Consider the following 19576-nt stretch of genomic DNA (forward strand, 5'->3'; position numbering starts at 1 on the left):
TCTAGAGCGAATGTCAATACTTAACAACCAATACATGTGTACGTGATCGGTCCAAGGGTGAAGTTTCGCCGCGATACCTTGCATGGTTTAGGAAAGAAATCGAGTTTGGGAGACCAGCCAAAAGGCCCCATCTCCAGGAGTTCGTCCAGGCATCGCAAGAATAGTGGGATTGGTTGGATAAAGAAGAGAGTTACATGGCAGAAATAGGCAAGCTGAGGCAACAGATTAGAGACCTGGAATTTGAAAATAGTCTGCAAGTTGATGCCGATCGCGGAGAAATGAGCAAATTGGCCCAAGAAAATGAGGCGCTGAAGCCCAAATCAGACAAATGAGAAGAGATGCTGACAAACAACAAAGGAGTCGGTCGGATGAGCGGTTAATAAAAGGGTTGAAAAAGGAAATCGGTGAGTGCCGGGATGATTTGAAGAAATCTGAGGATACCATAGCACAACTTCGGGCACAATGGGAAAAGAGAACGAAAGAGCACACACAGTACTTACAGCAGGCGAGGAAAGATTATGAAAAGATCATTGTCAGTCTAAAAAGGAAGATGACCACCCTAGAGAGCAAGGCGGCTAAACAAGCCAAGTCTTTTGAAACCGAAAATAAACACTGCTATAATCTAATGGCCTCGATGGAAGATGAAATACAGCAGTTACAGAAACATCATCTGCATGATTCTCGGGTTGTGAATGCTAGAGGGGATCAGATAGAACGCCTACTCCTAGAGAAAGACCGAACAAGGGACAAGATTCTGACTACTGCTCATGCTATTACCAGGAAATGTCGGGTGTGTGAAAGCATGACCCGCACTACTTTCTTCTCGGCGGTGATGATATTTGTGAAGCAAATCATGTATAAATTGGAACAGCTGGAAAAGGACCTTACACCTAAACCTTCGGCAAGGCCGAATGACGCCTCGCGGGCACCCAAATTTAAAACTTTAATGTGTTCATAGTTCGAATCTGCATTTTCTTGTTCCTTAGAGTCTGTTGTCTGTTAAAGTTTGTTTTTTCTTTCGCATCAGAGTTTGTCAGAAGTTATTGAGTTCGTACTTGGTTTGGTTTCGAGTCTGTTATTTTCCTTTCCAAAAGCGTCTGGTTGGTAATAGAATGTTTATTAATGAAAAATCAAAAATTTCCAAAAATTGTCTCTTTGCTTTTCGCACTTATAGGCCAAAACTACGCACGGTCTGATTCATGCGGGGACATGATATGTAGGCAATCTCTATAGGATTCGACCACCACTAAAAAAGAAAAAAAGAGGGGAAAATGAAAAATAAATAAAGAATGATAGAATAAAGGAAGCTTAAAAAAGGGGCACAATTATGAGAGGCCGGAATGACGCACGCAACCAAAGCAAATGCATGATAGAAAATGGTTAATTTCCTAGGTGCATTGCATCCCAATGTGTAATTGCATATGTGTTAAACTCTAAAAACTAAAAAGTTTGTCAACTTCCAGAGAATTCAAGCAGTTAGTTTGTTTAGAGGATATTGGCACATTATCATTACCAAACCATATCAAAGGGACCAATACCGGAAATCATGTCTATCCCAGATGTCGACACTAGTGTTGAGGTAGAGGAGGTGGACGTTTATAAAATGAAAGATGAGATGCTCAAGCTTAAGCAACAGATGGCCGAAATGTTCCAGGCCTGGTCCAAAGGGCAATCACCGCCAGCTTACCCTGCTAACCCTACTTTTACCCAACCATTAGCTCAGTCTCAGTATCATCCCACCACCGATCCAGGTTTTTCCATTTATCAACACTACCGTGGCACTACTTCTCATACGCCACAAGCTCCACCACCAAAATTAATTCCATACCCTCCTCCGCCAATCACCCCTGTCTTTGTGGCATCTCCACCAGCTGCACTCCATAAATCCCCGAGCGAACCTGTGTGCCAAGCTCAGGATAACCAGTATTACGGAGCTCACCTTCAAAGCGCCTGGAGCCTATCCATATGATCCACATTATGACCTACCGGAGAAAGCAGAGAAACCGTCCAGAAATCCTGAACAGGAAGAGATGTTCAGAAAAATGAAAAGCATATAGCAATCCTTCAGGGATATGAGAGGGCTAGGAGGTCAGGTAAGCGTGGCTTACAAAGATCTGTGTTTATTCTCGAATGTACAACTACCGGCAGGGTTCAAAATGCCCAAGTTCGACTTGTACAACGGACACGGTGATCCGGTGGCTCATCTGAGAGGTTTTTGTAGCAAGATGAGGGGAGCGGGCGGAAGAGATGAATTACTGATGGCGTATTTTAGCCAAAGTTTAAGTGGATCGGCGTTAGAATGGTACACCAATCAAGATCATAACAGGTGGTACACCTGGGACGATTTGGCCCAAGCATTCGCTTGTCACTTTCAATATAATCTTGAGATCATTCCAGACCGACTGTCCCTGACCAAACTAGAAAAGAAGCACAGTGAAAGTTATAGAGAGTATGGGTTCTGGTGGAGCGAGCAAGCAGCAAGGGTAGATCCCCCAATGAAAGAGAGCGAGATGGTTGATTACTTTTTGCAGGCTCTGGAGCCAACTTACTTTGGTCATTTGGTATTCGCAATTGGCAAGTCTTTTAACGAGGTTGTAAAAATGGGAGGCATGGTCGAGGAGGGACTTAAGTCCAACAAAATTATGAGTTATTCAGCGATCAAGGCGACCACTCAGGCCATCCAAATCAGCACTGGGTGTATACTTGGGAAGAAGAAGAAAGAAGATGTCACGACTGTTGAATCCGGAGCCTGGTTCGGATCTAGAGGCCCGTCACCTACTATAGCTAACCACAACTCTACCCCCAAAATTACCCCCAACACTCCATATAGCCCTCCACAACATTACTACCCACCGCCAGATCCCCATTTTTTCGTCCATCATGCACAAACCTATACCCAAACTCCAGCACAAGCACAATGGCGTGCGCCGGCTCCACCAAATCCATACCCAGCTCCACAAAACACATATCCACCCCCAAGGGCCCCCCAAGGGCCTACAGAAACCCCCCCGGGATAGGTTTCCGACCAAACCCAGCCCTCAAGAATGAGAGGTCACAGAAGCAAAAGACTTTCACTCCACTGGGGGAATCATATACCAGTCTTTTCCACAGATTGAGGCAGTTGGTCATGTTGAATCCAATTGAGCCTAAAATGCCAAATCCTCCCCCTAGAAATCTTGACCATTTAGTGAGTTGTGAGTACTATTCAGGGGCCCCAGGGCACGATACAGAGAAATGTTGGAAGCTGAAAACAGCTGTGCAAGAGCTTATCGATACTCATCGGATCAAGGTTCAAGCACCAGAAGTACCAAATATTAATCAGACTCCACTGCCAGCTCACCATGAGACACACATGATTGAGTTGATACACAAAGAGGGGGAGCCCATGAAGCTCTCACAGACGGTAATGATGATCCTTTCCAGCGAAACCAACTCAAAGGAAAAAGTAACCAGTGGGAAATCAGTGGTCCAGTTGAGAGGGGTAGATGATAAGCCAGTTGTGGTAGCCGAGAGAGGGTCGTCGAGCCTTGTTGTAGTGAAACCCGAGAGAGCTAAAGTGGTAGTGCCAGGGGTTGCAAGTAAACCTGTTGTGGTCATGAAGGGTGCTCGCACAGGGCCTATTATTATAAAATCGGTAACTCAACTTCCAGTGATCAACAGCAAGGCTGTCCCTTGGAATTATGAATGGGTGACGGTGATTTACAAAGGGAAAGAAGTCAAAGGAGATGTGTGTGAAGCCCAAGGTCTAACTCGTTCGTGAAGGTATTTTGCTCCCGCAGAGTTAAGAAGGGCCAATCTAGTAGCAATAAAGAATCTAGTTACCAAGGAAGAGGCGGAAGAATTGTTAAAGAAAATGAAGGTGCAAGATTACTCCATTGTGGAGAAGTTGAGGAAGACCCCGGCACAGATCTCATTGTTATCCTTGTTGATCCATTCAGATGAGCATCGCCAGGTATTGATGAAAATTCTGAACGAAGCTCATGTTCCGGATAAGATCTCTGTAAACCATCTGGAGAAAATAGCAAACAAGATTTTTGAGGTCAACAGGGTCACTTTTTCAGACAATGAGTTGCACATGGAGGGTACTGAACATAATAGGGCCCTCTATTTGACTGTGAAGTGTGAAGACTCGGTAGTCACTCAAGTACTGATTGATAATGGTTCCAGTGCCAATATATGTCCTTTGACCACCTTGAACAAACTGAAGGTTGATGGTGACAGAATTCACAAGAACAACATCTATGTTCGAGGATTTGATGGTGGTGGTACAGACACAGTGGGTGACATCATCTTGAATTAACAATTGGTCTAGTCGAGTTCACCATGGAGTTTCAAGTGTTAGACGTGGCAGTGTCATATAATCTTCTGTTGGGGCGGCCCTGGATCCACGCCGCCAAAGCAGTGCCTTCTACATTACATCAGATGGTCAAATTCGAGTGGGATAGGTAAGAGATTGTAGTACATGGGGAAGACAATACAAGCGCCGTAAGTGATGCCATCGTACCCTTCATAGAGACTGACGATGACAAGGGGCCGTGGTTTTACCAAGTTTTCGATACGGTTTTAGTGGACAAAGTTCCCGAGGGTGAAAGCATCATACTTCCCAAAATAGCAGCTGCAATTGTCATTAGCCTCGGAGATGTTGAAAAACGGGTTTGTGCCAGGCAAAGGTTTAGGGGCTGATCTTCAGGATATTGTTCAACCGGTTTCTTTGCCCAAAAATCTGGATACCTTTGGGTTGGGGTTCAAGCCTACAGTGGCGGATGTGAGACGGGCCCGCAAATTGAAGAAAAGAGTCTGGGTCCTTCCCAAGCCAATCCCGCGCCTGTCCAGATCTTTTGTCAGGCCGAGCATCAAAACGCAATTGCTATCCAAAGTTACAGGGCCTTGGATTGGTGCAGATGGAGACTTAAATGAAGTCTTTGAAAGATTATTCACCGAAATCAACATGGTAGAAGTTGGGGAGGGGTCCAGCAAGGCGGATGTGTAGTTTGTGGGGCCAAAGGCAAAAATCAACAATTGGATGGCTACTCCTTTTCCCATTCGGAGGGAGTCTTGGTAGTTAGCTCTGATTTTCCTTCCTGTTGTCTGGATTATTCCAGGGTTGTAGTCCATATTCCTTTTATTTTGTTTTGTTCATCAAAGTGTAAAACCTTGTTATCCTGTAATTCAATAAAATAAAAAGTTTCTTCTTCATTCCTTATTTAATTTTAATTTTGTTTCTTCTTTTATTTTTCTGTACAGTTCTCTTTATACTGGTCTTAATGACATGGCGTGCATAAGGATTTCTCAGCCCAGTCTTAAAAATCAATCTGATTCCGAAATGATAGTTCAAGAAGTAGATTGTGATTACGAATCAAAATATGATGATGAGGATGAAGCCTTCGAAGAAATTAGTAAGGAGTTAATTCACTTCGAAGAAAAACCCAAACCCAATTTGAATGACACGAAAGCCGTCAATTTAGGGGACACTGACAACATCCGAGAGACAAAAATAAGTGTCCACCTCGAGCCAAAAATCCGGGAGGAGTTAATCAAAGCACTCATCCAGTACAAAGATGTTTTTGCGTGGTCATATGACGACATGCCAGGTTTGAGCACTGATTTAGTGGTTCATAAATTGCCCACTGACCCAGCATTCTCCCCCGTCAAGCAAAAGTTGAGGAAGTTCAAGACTGGTATAAGTGTGAAGATTAAAGAAGAGGTTACCAAACAATTGGATGCAAAGGTTATCCGGGTCACCCGATATCCTGTCTGGTTGGCTAATGTCGTGCCTGTACCGAAGAAGGACGGCAAGATCAGAGTATGTGTCGATTACCGTAATCTCAACAAAGCAAGTCCAAAAGATAACTTCCCACTACCCAATATCCACATTTTGATCGATAATTGTGCCAAGCGTGAGATCGGATCTTTTGTGGATTTCTATGTCGGGTATCATCAGATTCTAATGGATGAAGAAGATGCAGAAAAGATGGCATTCATCACACCCTGGGGAACTTATTGCTACCGGGTAATGCCATTTGGTTTGAAGAATGCTAGGGCAACTTATATGAGGGCAATGACTACTGTGTTTCATGATATGATACACAAGGAGATTGAAGTATATGTAGATGATGTGATCATAAAATCAAAGCATCAGGCCGACCACGTCGAGGATTTGAGGAAATTCTTACAGAGGCTTCGCAGGTACAACCTCAAGCTTAACCCCGCCAAGTGTGCATTTGGTGTTCCATCCGGAAAGCTGTTAGGATTCATAGTCAGTCGGCGAGGCATCGAGTTGGACCCATCAAAGATCAAAGCCATACAAGATTTTCCCCCTCTGAGGAACAAGACTGAAGTGATGAGTCTGTTAGGAAGGCTAAACTACATCAGCAGGTTTATTGCTCAGCTCACGACAACTTGTGAGCCTATTTTCAAGTTGTTGAAGAAGGACGTTGCGATCAAGTGGACTGATGAGTGTCAAGAAGCGTTTGACAAGATAAAAGGTTACTTGACAAACCCACCTTTGATTCTTTACTTGACAGTCTTGGAAAATTCATTTGGATGTGTACTGGGGCAGCATGACGTCACCGGCAGGAAGGAGCAAGCCATCTATTATCTTAGCAAGAAGTTCACAGCTTATGAGGTTAAGTACACTCACTTGGAAAGGACATGTTGCGCCTTAACTTGGGTGGCACAGAAGTTGAAACATTATTTGTCATCCTACACTACTTAACTCATTTCACGCTTGGATCCATTGAAGTATATCTTTCAAAAGCCTATGCCGACATGAAGGCTTGCAAAATGGCAGATTTTGCTCACAGAATTTGACATAATCTATGTGACTCAGACTGCGATGAAAGCCCAAGCATTGGACAATCATTTGGCCGAGAACCCGGTCGATGAAGAGTATGAGCCACTGAGGACTTATTTTCCTAATGAAGAGGTGATGCATACTGATGAACTAGAACAGGCCGAAAAACCAAACTAGAAACTTTTCTTTGATGGGGCTGCTAACATGAAAGGAGTCGGAATAGGAGCTGTGCTTATTTCTGAAACAGGGCATCACTATCCTGTTATGGCTCAGCTTCGTTTTTATTGTACCAACAATATGGCTGAGTATGAAGCATGCATTTTGGGTTTAAGGTTAGCTGTGGACATGGATGTCCAGGAAGTCTTGGTCTTGGAAGACTCGGACCTTCTGGTACATCAAATTCAAGGAGAATGGGAAACGCGAGATCTGAAGCTCATACCATACCGACAATGCTTACATGATCTTTGCCAATAGTTTAGATCAGTGGAGTTCAGGCATATTCCAAGGGTCCATAATGAGGTCGCCGATGCTTTGGCTACCCTAGCATCAATGTTGCACCATCCAGACAAAGCTTATGCCGATCCTTTGCATATTCAAGTCCGAGATCAGCATGCTTATTGTAACATGATTGAAGAAGAACTGGATGGCGAACCATGGTTTCACGATATCAAGGAATACATCAGAATGGGGATATACCCAGTGCAAGCCACGGGGGATCAAAAGAGAACAGTTCGACGGTTGGCAAGTGGATTTTTCTTGAGTGGGGGAGTTCTGTATAAGAGAACACCAGACCTGGGATTGTTAAGATGTATAGATGCTAGACAGGCTATGGCTGTCATGTCCGAAGTACATTCAGGAGTCTGCGGACCACATATGAGCGGATATGTGCTGGCAAAGAAAATTCTCCGAGCAGGTTATTATTTGCTCACCATGGAGCGAGATTGTATTGGTTTTATGCGCAAATGTCATCAGTGCCAGATACACGGAGATTTGATTCATTCTCCACCATCGGAATTGCACACAATGTCAGCACCATGGCTCTTCGTCGCTTGGGGCATGGATATCATTGGACCAATTGAGCCAACGGCATCCAACGGGCATAGGTTCATTCTGGTAGCCATTGATTATTTCACCAAATGGGTTGAGGCCAAAACTTTCAAATCTGTGACCAAGAAAGCAGTGGTCGATTTTGTTCACTCACATATCATCTATCGATTTGGAATCCCAAAGGTGATCATCACAGATAACAGTGCTAATCTTAACAGCAATTTGATGAAAGAGGTATGTCAACAGTTTAAGATTACACACCGCAATTCCACCCCATATCGTCCCAAGGCGAATGAAGCAGTTGAGGCAACCAACAAAAACATAAAGAAGATACTTGGGAAGATGGTGGAAGGTTCGAGGCAATGGCATGAAAAATTACCATTTGCATTGTTGGGTTATCGCACTATTGTCCGTACTTCAGTAGGGGCAACTCCTTATTTGTTGGTATATGGAACTAAGCTGTAATACCTGCGGAAGTTGAAATCCCGTCCCTTCAGATTGTCACTGAAGCTGAGATTGATGATGATGAGTGGGTCAAAACCCGTCTGGAGCAGTTGAACTTGATTGACGAAAAAAGATTGGCAGATGTGTGTTATGGCCAGTTATATCAAAAGAGAATGGCAAGAGCATACAACAAAAAGGTACGTCCCCGGAAATTTGAAGTGGGTCAGCAAGTGCTGAAACGCATCCTTCCACATCAGGCTGAGGCAAAAGGCAAGTTCGCCCCGAATTGGCAAGGGCCATTCATTGTAACCAGAGTATTGTCCATTGGTGCTTTATGTTTAACAGATGTCAAAGGAAAATGCATCGACATGGCTATCAATTCTGACGCGGTTAAGAGATATTATGCATGATTTCTTTTAATTGTAATTGTTGTTTGTTTGTTTGGCATGGTATCGGAGAATGAAATGACGGAGGCAATTTGTTCTTCCATCCAAACACTTCAACCTTTTCTTCCCCTTTTGAGCCTTATTTATTCTTTCATACCCCTCTTTTGGAATCAGTAATGAAAATGGAAAAAGAAAAAAAATAATAATGATAATAAAGACAAAAGAAAAGTCACAAGAAAAACAAAGGAATTGGGAACTACGTTTGACCTGATTCCTCAAAAAGGATACGTAGGTGCCTCACGGCTCGGTCATAGTGTAATAAGAATCAAAAATCCCCAAGCAAGAAAAACTGGGGCAGAAATTGTGTTTATAATTTTGGGGAAAGAAAGTTGATTCCAAGAGTTGTAATGTTTTACCCATCGAAATTATTTTAAATTTTTTCTTTAGCCATACACCAGAAACCCATATTGATGTCCAAAAGACCTCCCGATCAGTATCCGAGAAGTGCCAAGTCGGGCAAATGGAAGTCTGGAGTAACATTCTGGTCCCCAGCAGAAAAGAAATGAAATAAGAGAATCCCCAGCAGAAAGGAAATGAAATGAGAGAATCTTATCAGTAACACCCCAATCCCCAGCTGAAAAGAAATAAAATGAGAGAGTCTTATCGGTGAAAACCTTCACAGGCACCATAAAGCGACGGAAGTTGAGAGAAATAAAATGAGAGAGTCCTATCGGTGAAAACCTTCACAGGCACCATAGGGCGACGAAAGTTGAGAGAAACGAGAGAGTCTTATTAGTGAAAACCCCTCGAAGGGCACTATAAGGCGACAAGGAATTGAAAGTGGGCAAACGAGGTAAGATTGACAGAAATGATCCGTCGAGGCATCAAGCAGAACAAAGATGTTGATTCGGCAAAAGAGTTCGGTGGCGGGACCTTTTGAAATGCAAAGTAAGGTCATCGAAAAGATTGAGTGATATAATAGACTGTGTTGATTAAACTGAAATGCACGACATGATCATTGAGAGCGGTTATACCATTCAGATAAGTCATTTTCCTTTTTTTTCGTCAAACAATTCTTTAGGAAGATTTTTCTTTTTATCTTTTGAAGTCACCATCTTTCATTTCTTTTGGTTAAAGATTTTTATAGTAGTTTGTTTTTAAGAAGGATTTTCAAGGCCAACTACCAGTCGCCAACATGGGACAAGGTAAATGGGGATAAGACAGACCGAAGATAATGTGACGAGACAAGAAAGACGTCATTATAAGACCAAATGATGGATTGCTCTAAGATGTCGTGGAAAATATGGAGTAAAAGTGGAAAACAATGGTCGAGAAGTTGGCAACTAATAGAAGCATCAAGAAGGTTGAAAGTTATCGGCCAAGCTTCAAGATGGTCGAACAACGCAGAGCATGGGAAAAAGAAAAGGGGAAAACCATCCCCAGCAGGAACGTCCCCCACATTTTAAACTAACAAATTTTATTTGATTTGAAGCAGGGACAGGAAATGTTATTGATAACGGGAAGACATGCCACAAGAAAGATTGTCAAACTGGGGCAGAAAATTTTCTCTCATTTCAAAAATTTTTTGGAAGTCTAAACACAAGTTTTGATGGAAGCGGTATCCCCTGCAGTTTTCGGGAGAAAGAAAAACAAGCTTAAAGAAAGCAATTTCAGGAGGAAGATAACACAAGTCGTAAGGGAAGTAGTTTCAGAGGAAGGAAAACACCAGCTTTAAGGGAAGTAATCTTTGAAGGAGGAGAATAACATATTCTTGAAACACAATGTGATATCCCCAGCAGTTTTCAGAGTAATGAAACACCAGTTTTGAGGGAAGTAGTTCTGAAAGAAGATGATTCAAGTTAGAAGGAAAATGGTTCAAGAGGCAGGAAGGAACCACGGCAATAGAACGCATTTAAAGAAGTTGTTGAAATCAGGAGCCTGCCTGGAGAATGGAGGTATTATATTTTCAAGTTGTAGTTGAAGTCAGGAGCCCGCCTGGAGAATGGAGGTGTTATATTTTTAAGAAATCGTTGAAGTCAAGAGCCCACCTAGAGAATGGAGGTGTTATATTTTCAAGTTGTAGTTGAAGTCAGGAGCCCGCCTGAAGAATGGAGGTGTTATAATTTTAAGAAGTTGTTGAAGTCAGGAGCCCGCCTGGAGAATGAAGGTGTTATATTTTCAAGTCGTAGTTGAAGTTAGGAGCCCTCCTGGAGAATGGAGGTGTTATAATTTTAAGAAGTTGTTGAAGTCAGGAGCCCGTCTGGAGAATGGAGGTGTTATATTTTGAGGTTTATTAAAGTCAGGAGCCCGCCTGGAGAATGGAGGTATTATCTTGTTAAGTCATAGCAGAAGTCAGGAGCCCGCCCGGAGAGCGTAAGGTTGCAACAAAGATCCCCATCATAGATTAAAGTTCAGAAGTCGGAAGGAAGGCAACACTAGTCAGAAGAAGGCAGTTCAAGCTTCGAAGAAAAAAATAATTTGAAGCTCACAAGAAGGAAATAAGCAGTTCAAATTCGGCAATCAAGAGAGAATACGAGTCAAGTCAGAAGCAAAGAAACATCAGAGGAAACACAAGACAGCAAGACAGCAAGGCAACAAGGCAACAACAGTCACATGACCAAGTTTGAGAATAAATCTTTGTAATTCATAAACCATAGCTTAGTATAACTTCTTTATTTTTATCAAGGTGTAACAAGGAGGTCAGTAAGTAGTGGCAGCAGTAGCAACAGCAGTAACAGTAAATCCACAGCTCCAGGGTAGTCCCAGCTGCCAAAACTTCCCGAACTACTTTGACCTGATTCCCTTTTAGCCAGGGATATGTAGGAAACCTTTGAAACAGAGGTTCGGTCAAATATTTCAAAAATGCTTCACACGGAGTAGCCGAACGGGCAAAAATCGCTCGTATCCACTCACTTTATCTTTGCACGAAAACTCTTCGTTTGTCCGGACAAAGAGGGGCAGCTGTGAGCACGTGATTTTTGCCCTATGAAAATTAATCCAAAAAATTCAAATAAAATGGTTTTGTGTTGTTTGTGATTCATTGGTATTTTTTGTCTGTGCATGTTTTAAGAAAAATACAAAAATATGTGTTGCATGTGCATTGAGGATTTAATTTTACAATTTAGAAATTAATTAAACAATCAAGTTTGTTTTACAAAATGGAAAAATCAAAAAAAAATATGTACTTTGCATTTTTTGGCGTTTAATGTCAAATTGTGTGGTTTTATTTTAATTGGTATTTTTAATTTGGTTTATAATTTAAGTTAGGATTTTAGTTTTGAAAAAAAAATTAAAAAAGAGGGAAATAAAAGAAAGAGGAAAAATGAAAAAAAAACGAAAAGAAATCGGACCAGGCCCCATACCAGAAACGGCCCAATACCCGCCCCAAGCCAGTCCGTTTCAAAGACAAACCAAACGACGTCGTTTAGTAACGCTCAATATAGGTCATTGATCTCAGATGATCAACGGTCCAGATCAAATCCTCCAATACCCGACCCATTCCCATCCAAGACCGATCCGGTCTCAAGGGTAAACGAAGCGACGTCGTTTCCATTTATGAATGGATCCAAGCCATTGATCTCATCAGATCGAACGGCCTGGATTCATCCCACCCTTTCATATATATACTTCAAACCATACCCCACCTCCCCCCAAGCCAAACCCCTCCCCTTCGTCTCCAAGAACCAGAGACCAAACGACCCTCCACCAAACCCTAGCCGCCCTCATACCCCTTCACCAGAAAGTCGGTGGCAACGATGCCGATGACCACGAAACTCACACCCCTGAACCTTCTAGCCACCCTCTCCACGAATCCATGTTTCGTTTACTTCGAATCTCAACGGAACTCTTCGAATCTTCAATCGAAGATCGTCCCAAAAACCTCACCTTCTCCGATTAACCCCAAAATCACACCCCACAACCACCTTGACCTCCTCATACACCATCCATCATTGTTTTCCCTCGAATATTACTATGTTCTTTCGAATCTCAAATCTGAGTCTGAGCCTTAAAGTTTCAAAATCGGTTCTCGATGAGTTGTTGGCATACGTCGACTCAGGGTTGTGTTCCCGTAACAAGAAGATTCGACTCGCTGCAGGAACTGATACTGGTCATTTGTTCTTAACAAGAACAAATGATTAGCCTCAGTTCCCTGCGAGTCAAGATGCCAAGTGAGTTCAAAGTTAAATCGGTGAGCCCCTGTGGCACTTTCTTCCTATTTTACTCGATTCACCTCTGCTTCTCCCTCTTTTCTTCTGCATGTATTTGATTGGTTCATTTTTCTGGTTAAAATTGCAATTTACTTCGAACCATATTTCTTTGCTTTAGATTAGTTTAGCTGTTCGTATTTTTGTTAATTTTAGTTTTCTTGTCCAATTTAGTTGTTTCTGTTAGTTCTTATTTTTTGATTTTGGACATGTTAATCAACCCCTGTATTTAATTGTTGATGTTTGCACCTACCATATGAATCATTAGATTTCTAATTTTTCATTTTCACAGTTTATACAAATCAGTTAACTTGTGTTTTAATCAGCATGTTCGTGTCTCGTGGTGTTCTGATTCCTCGTTTGAAATAATTATATTAATTGTTTCGGAAGTCGAATATCAAATAGGTTTGTTTATTGAATGTTTCTTGTTAATGTCATGACAAGTATGTTTTAAAGAATCGTTTGTCCTGGTTATAACAATTTAAAGCTTTATGGGGCTTTAGGAATTTTTAATTAAGAATTGAAAAGGCAGTAGAGCTGACACCCTGTCTAGCACCTTTAGAGAGTAGAAATCAGAGAATAACATGGGATTTTGATTAAAAAATTGAAAAGGAAATACGACTGAACCATGCCTAGTGCCTTTAAGGGTGGAAAATCAGAATAGCATGAGGATAATGATAAAAATTGAGGGATACATGTGCAAGAGGAGGTACAACTTGGAAAGGTTAAGGATAGATTTAAAAGGGATTAAAATATACTTCAAAAGAGGATCCGCAACAGGATAAATAGGACCTTAAAGAAAGCAATTAGGGAGGAGAACAACATTTGGGAGCTTTGAAAGTGATCAGTTTCTTTTAAAGAGTGCTGGAGAGTTTAAGAATAGAAATAAAAAAGAAAGATATTGTTTCATTGCATCCGTAGATGTAATTCAAATTCTGGACAGTGATTTACATTCCTTTTCGATTGCTTAAGTGGTTCAGTGGTCTACTGGTTCAGTTTTGGGTTTAATATAGGCTTGGTTGAGTCTGTTTGTCTTGGTATTTGCTGTTGCTGTTAGTTTACAACCTTTCTGGTTTTTTTGGAGTATTGATTGAGTTGCTGCTGCTGGTGTATTGCTGTTGTATTGACTGTTGCTAGCCTGTTGCTGACTATTCTTTCTCCTCTTCCTGTGTTGCATTTCTCCAGGTACACATTTGAACATGTTTTGATGTAGTTTCTTCAATGGAATGGAAAGGCAATTGCTGTTTAACATCCATTAAAGCTTTACTGTTTTTTTTAGTTTATTATGATACAGTTAGCTTTAAGATTTGTATGATAAATTTGTGCATTAATGCGCCTGTAAGGGACTAGCTGGATTATTAACATGCTATGTATTGTTTTATAACTTGTGGGCAACAGGCACCTGTATAATTAAGATTGTTGTTTAACCGATTTGAGTTGTTTTGAATTGTGATGGACTGTTAACTCTAATATGTAGCTCATTTCTGTTGAAATCAAGTCCATAGTGTCAAATAGTTTCATTGTTCGGGTTAATTGCTTGCCACACTAAAAATCAAAGGCAAATCACAGCAAATAGGTGCATATTCACGTTAGTCCAGGTCACGTATGTTTAGTTTCGAATTTCAATGACTCCATGTGTGGTTTAAATCATTATTGGGTAAGTGATGAGTTAGAGTAAGTTATAGGTAACACCATTTCTACTCTAATAGGGATGAGCAAACAATTGTGAGTTATGGGCTAAACAGAAATGAGAATTGAGCTGTGTGTTAAAATCAGTGCTACAATAGCTTAAAAATGATGTCAAGCTCGAGTGCAAAAATTAGAAATTATGAGTTTGATGCAAGTATGATTAATTCTGCAAATTAGCTCCCCCCTACAACCATTGATCAAGTTGGATTGTCATGATCCCTGAGGCCTAAATAATTCCTGCCCTGGCTATGGAAGTTCCATTGATAGGATACTAGGTGCATGAGCCGTTGTGGGCTCAGGTGGCCCATTTTCTGTGAAATGAAGCTTTAGTCGTGTACTGGAGATGTCCCGCTCTCTTCGTTCAACGCTGGGGCTTAACTGTTTGAAATCGAGTTATGTAATTTCGAATCTTTCATGCACATTAATTAACTAGGACTGCTTTCATTTTAGAGACGAATTAAATAGAAAATTATAGATTGTTTTAGGATGGACCTTTAAAATAATAAAATAAGGCGAGCCTCGCCTAAATGCATAAATTGTGGGGCCCTCGATAGATGTATATATTTAAATCCTTAGATTTCAGGAACGGGCCGCTTAGTGAATTTCACGGTCCTCCCCAAAGATAATAACGCGCTAGTCACTTTAGGCGCGCTTTTAATAAATTACTTTCTTAAACTCGGGTGTACATTTATGTGACCCAAATCCAAATCTCAACGGAGTCAAAATGTGCCACTAACCATGGGTGCATTTATGTGACGTGGTTCGAGACGTGTTTTCACGACGTTGTAATTCTCATTAAAAATAATAATAATAATAAAAGCGGTAAAAAGTTAAAATTTGCACATAAGGTTCAACATGTATTAAAATCAGATAAATAAGCCGAACATGACAATTGAGTAACCGTGCTAGAACCACGGAACTCGGGAATGCCTAACACCTTCTCCCGGGTTAACAGAATTTCTTACTCGGATTTCTGGTTCGCGGACTGTAATACAGAGTCAATCTTTTCCTCGACTCGGGATTCAACCGGTGACTTGGGACACCATAAATCTCCCAAGTGGCGACTCTGAATCTTTAAATAAAATCCCATTTTGATTGTCCTTTATTTGGAAAAACTCCCTCTGCGCCCCTGCGGGTGCGGTGAAAAAGGAGGTGTGACAAATAAGACCTAATCCCTCAAGCCAAGGTTAACCACGGCATTTACCTCGCTCCAACGGCCAAACTCAAAGCTCAACCATGGCTTTTTCTCTCAAACGAGCCTCTGAACCAGTAAAATCTAGCAAATTACCAACCAAACGATTCAATTAAAGCCTTAGGAACTACCCATGATTGCAAAGAAATCAATTTAGACCATTTTTGAAAAAGTCAACACCTGGGCTCGCTTGGTCCAAACCCGAAATTTGGACAAAAACTTGATTACCCATTCACCCCCGAGCTCGAATATATAATTAGTTTTGGAATTCGACCTTAATTTGAGGTCTAAATCCCCAATTTTCCAATTTCCTAGTTTCTACCCAAAAATCCCCAATTCCACCATGAAAACCTTAGATTTTAAGTTGAAATCTTGTAAAATAAAGTTAAAGATTGAAAGAAACTAGCTTAGAATCACTTACCAATATTTTGGGGAAGAAATGGTCTTTGAAAAATCGCCTAGAGAGTTTCTTGTTTTGAAAGTTTTGAAAAATGAGAAAAAATCCCGTCTAAGTCAAGTTTTACCAGCTGCAGATGTCACAAATGCGGCCTGGGCTTTGCAAATGCGAAGCCCCAAATACGAGGAACGCATCGCAAATGCGAACCTTTCACATTTCTGCCTCCTTCGCAAAAACGAAGAAATATTTGCAAATGCGATCCAGTGATCAAATTTGCGAAGAGTGCCTCCCACCCAGTCCCCATCGCAAATGCGGAGAAACGTTCGCAAATGCGAACCTAAGGTGGCCCAGCTTCTCTTCGCATTTGCGATGAGAAGCTCGCAAATGCGAACCCCTCAAAGGTCGCAAATGTGATGCCTGATCTCGTAAATGCGAGATCAGAGGCCTGCAACAAAATTTGATACACCAGCAACTTCTCCAAGTCTAATTTCATTCTGAAACTGACTCGATCCCTCGGTGCTCTAAAACAAAAGTGCTTACAAGTCTAAAAATATCATACGAACTTGCTCGCGCGATCAAATCGCCAAAATAACACCTAGACGAATTTAGTACCAAATCAAATAACATTTTTCAAGAAAACTTTAAAACTTCTATTTTCTCAATCGGACGTCCGAATCACGTCAAAATAACTCTGTTTCTCACCACATTTCATAAATAAGTCATAAATATGGTATTGGGCCTATATCGGGTTCCGAAACTAAAATACGGACCCGATATCTAAAATGTCAAACCTTGGTCAAACATTTCCATTTTATTAAGCCTTTAACTTTCAAATTTCAACAAAGTCCGATATCTCAGGCTAGGGACTTTCGATTTCGATTCCAGGCATACGCCCAAGTCTCAAATCACGATACAGACCCATAGGGACCGTCAAAATACGAATCCGAGTCCGTTTACCAAAAATACTGACCGAAGTCAACTCAAATAAAGTTTTTAAGCAAAATTTCTTATTTTATCAACTTTTAACATAAAAGCTTTCTGGAAACACGTCTGGACTGCGCATGCAAATCGAGGAGGGTAAAAATGAGATTTTTAAGGCTTAAAATCGCAGAATTGAGTTCTAAAACATAAGATGACCTTTCGGATCATCACAACCCCAGGCAGAAAATCAATTTAAGGCTACTTTTATAATAGGATGGAAAGCTTTATAATTTGGTTTATTTAATTTGTTTAAAACTAGCTTAGGAGTATTTGGGTCATTATTAACCCAAATATCAACCATAGTATAAATGTAGTATCTTATTTCCAATTTTTGGAGTCTGGAAGATGCTAGGGTGCATTTAGAATTTTAGATGGATGAATAAGCCAATTGAATCCTTATTTTGTGAACTATCAAGGTAAAAACATAAATAGGCAATATTTAAGATTTTTTTTGAAAAACCTGGCAGCAATAGTTTTTTACTTGACATGGCAGCTAAATAATTACGTTCTTTAATACGTACAATAAATAATGCTCTCCTTATGTGCAGTAAAAGAGGAATAAAATTTACTACTCCCTAAAAATAAGCAAATTAAACGGTAACCTCCCTAAAATAAGTGCCTGCGATATTTACTCTCTCACCAAAATCATGGTAGTATCTTATTGGTATAATAGGGTATACTGATATTTTCAGAATATATTATAGTTGTACAAATTATTTGAATAATATACTACTTGTATACTATTTATACAGCATATATAAATGGTATATACATATGATATAATTATCTAATTAAGTATAACATGAAAAATCTATTATTGGTATATAATATTATATTATTTGGATATGCATAATACATAGTCTTTAACCATATATTCGCTGAATACATGAGGAATATATACGTGATATATTCGGAATGTGTGAAATTAAATAATCTAATTTGATGTACTTTTGTTGCATAAATATAACTATGCAAATACCATATATATTATTAAATACACACATCATATATAAATAGTATATTTTATATATAGGAAATATATGTGATATAACCTGTCTATATATGTATACGTAATACGCATCACATACATCTCATATATTAATAATTTCAGTCTTTGCTTTCTCCGCTGAATCCCTACTTCACCATGTCTCCTGCATCCAATTCCATGGCCACCAAAGAACAAAGAAACCCCCAAACCCGCTGTACACCACCACCAATCTTCATCTCAATCCCACTTTTCAGTCACTTCTTTCTCAAAAATTTCTTACTTGCTGCTCTTAAAAATAATGGATTTCATTATAGAAGACAGAGAATTAATTTTCTGACATGTTCGGTTTGAGATATTTGAAACATCGAAAGAGCCGGTTGAATTTGGAGATTTAGAATATAAACTTCGGAGAGAGAAAGAATATCTATTCCATGATTTGTGATACTGTTAAATCATTAATTGTAAGGCACAACGTTTACAACATGCTAAGATTGTAAAAAAAATTCCTATTAATGGAATAATCAAAAAGTAGTATCATTTTCTTAAATACTAACTTAAAAATGATCAAACGTGTATTTTTCCCATAAAATGTCCTAGCCGCAAAATGCGTGTTTTATAACCTTTTCTTTTTGATTTATCGAAAGAAAATATTTTAATACTTATAGTTTTAAATATGTCATGATATTCACATGGTTATAAAAATATTTTATTAAGAGTAAAAAAAATTAATTATTTTCAATCACTGATTTAATGATATACTTTGCCATGATAAATAACGTAAGAGTGCACGGCCAAGATTAATAGATGACCCTATATATGGGGGCAGAGCCAGTAAAAACTATAATGTTGTGGTAAAAAGAGTTTAAAACTCATTTAATTCATAAGTTTCAATCTCAACTATACCATTGTAATATTTCTTGAATACCTATTTATAAATTCCTATCTCCCCCTGCCTATATGACTACTATCTTATAAGGAACTTGAATTATTGTAATAACTAAGATATTAAAATTATGTTTACTGCTAGAGCAGCAAAGTGGCTGTAGTTTAGTGGTGAGAATTCCACGTTGTGGCCGTGGAGACCTGGGCTCGAATCCCAGCAGCCACATTATATTTCTAACTCCTTACCTTTTGTAACTGCGAGCTTACGGATTAGTCATTATGGTGTTTTCGCAATAATCAGATTATTACTTAAAACACTAATTATGAACTGATATTTGGAAGCGAGTCCTAGGTTAGGTTGCACTAAAATGGTAGAAATTTTAGACGAGACTCGTCAAACTTTGTTAGAGCCAGTGGCGCACTATTCGAAACTCGTAGGATAATGGGCGCTCCCCTCTACACTTCTTACTTAAATATCGGGTTTTCATGTTCTAAACCTTGTACTAATAAGAACTATAAGAAAACTAGTAATGAGAATTCTAGAAATTAATGTATAACTTAACCGTGTATTT

General features: G+C 40.0%; 1 non-coding gene across 1 annotated transcript; it reads left to right on the top strand.

Annotated features, from left to right (window-relative positions):
• The first annotated feature begins 19158 nt into the window (after window positions 1-19158).
• On the top strand, window positions 19159-19230 carry TRNAH-GUG (transfer RNA histidin (anticodon GUG)). The gene has a single exon. It is a non-coding gene; the product is annotated as a tRNA-His (tRNA).
• The last annotated feature ends 346 nt before the right edge of the window (window positions 19231-19576 follow it).

This window comes from Nicotiana tabacum, chromosome 21, assembly GCF_000715075.1.
Source record: "Nicotiana tabacum cultivar K326 chromosome 21, ASM71507v2, whole genome shotgun sequence".
NCBI lineage: Eukaryota > Viridiplantae > Streptophyta > Magnoliopsida > Solanales > Solanaceae > Nicotiana > Nicotiana tabacum.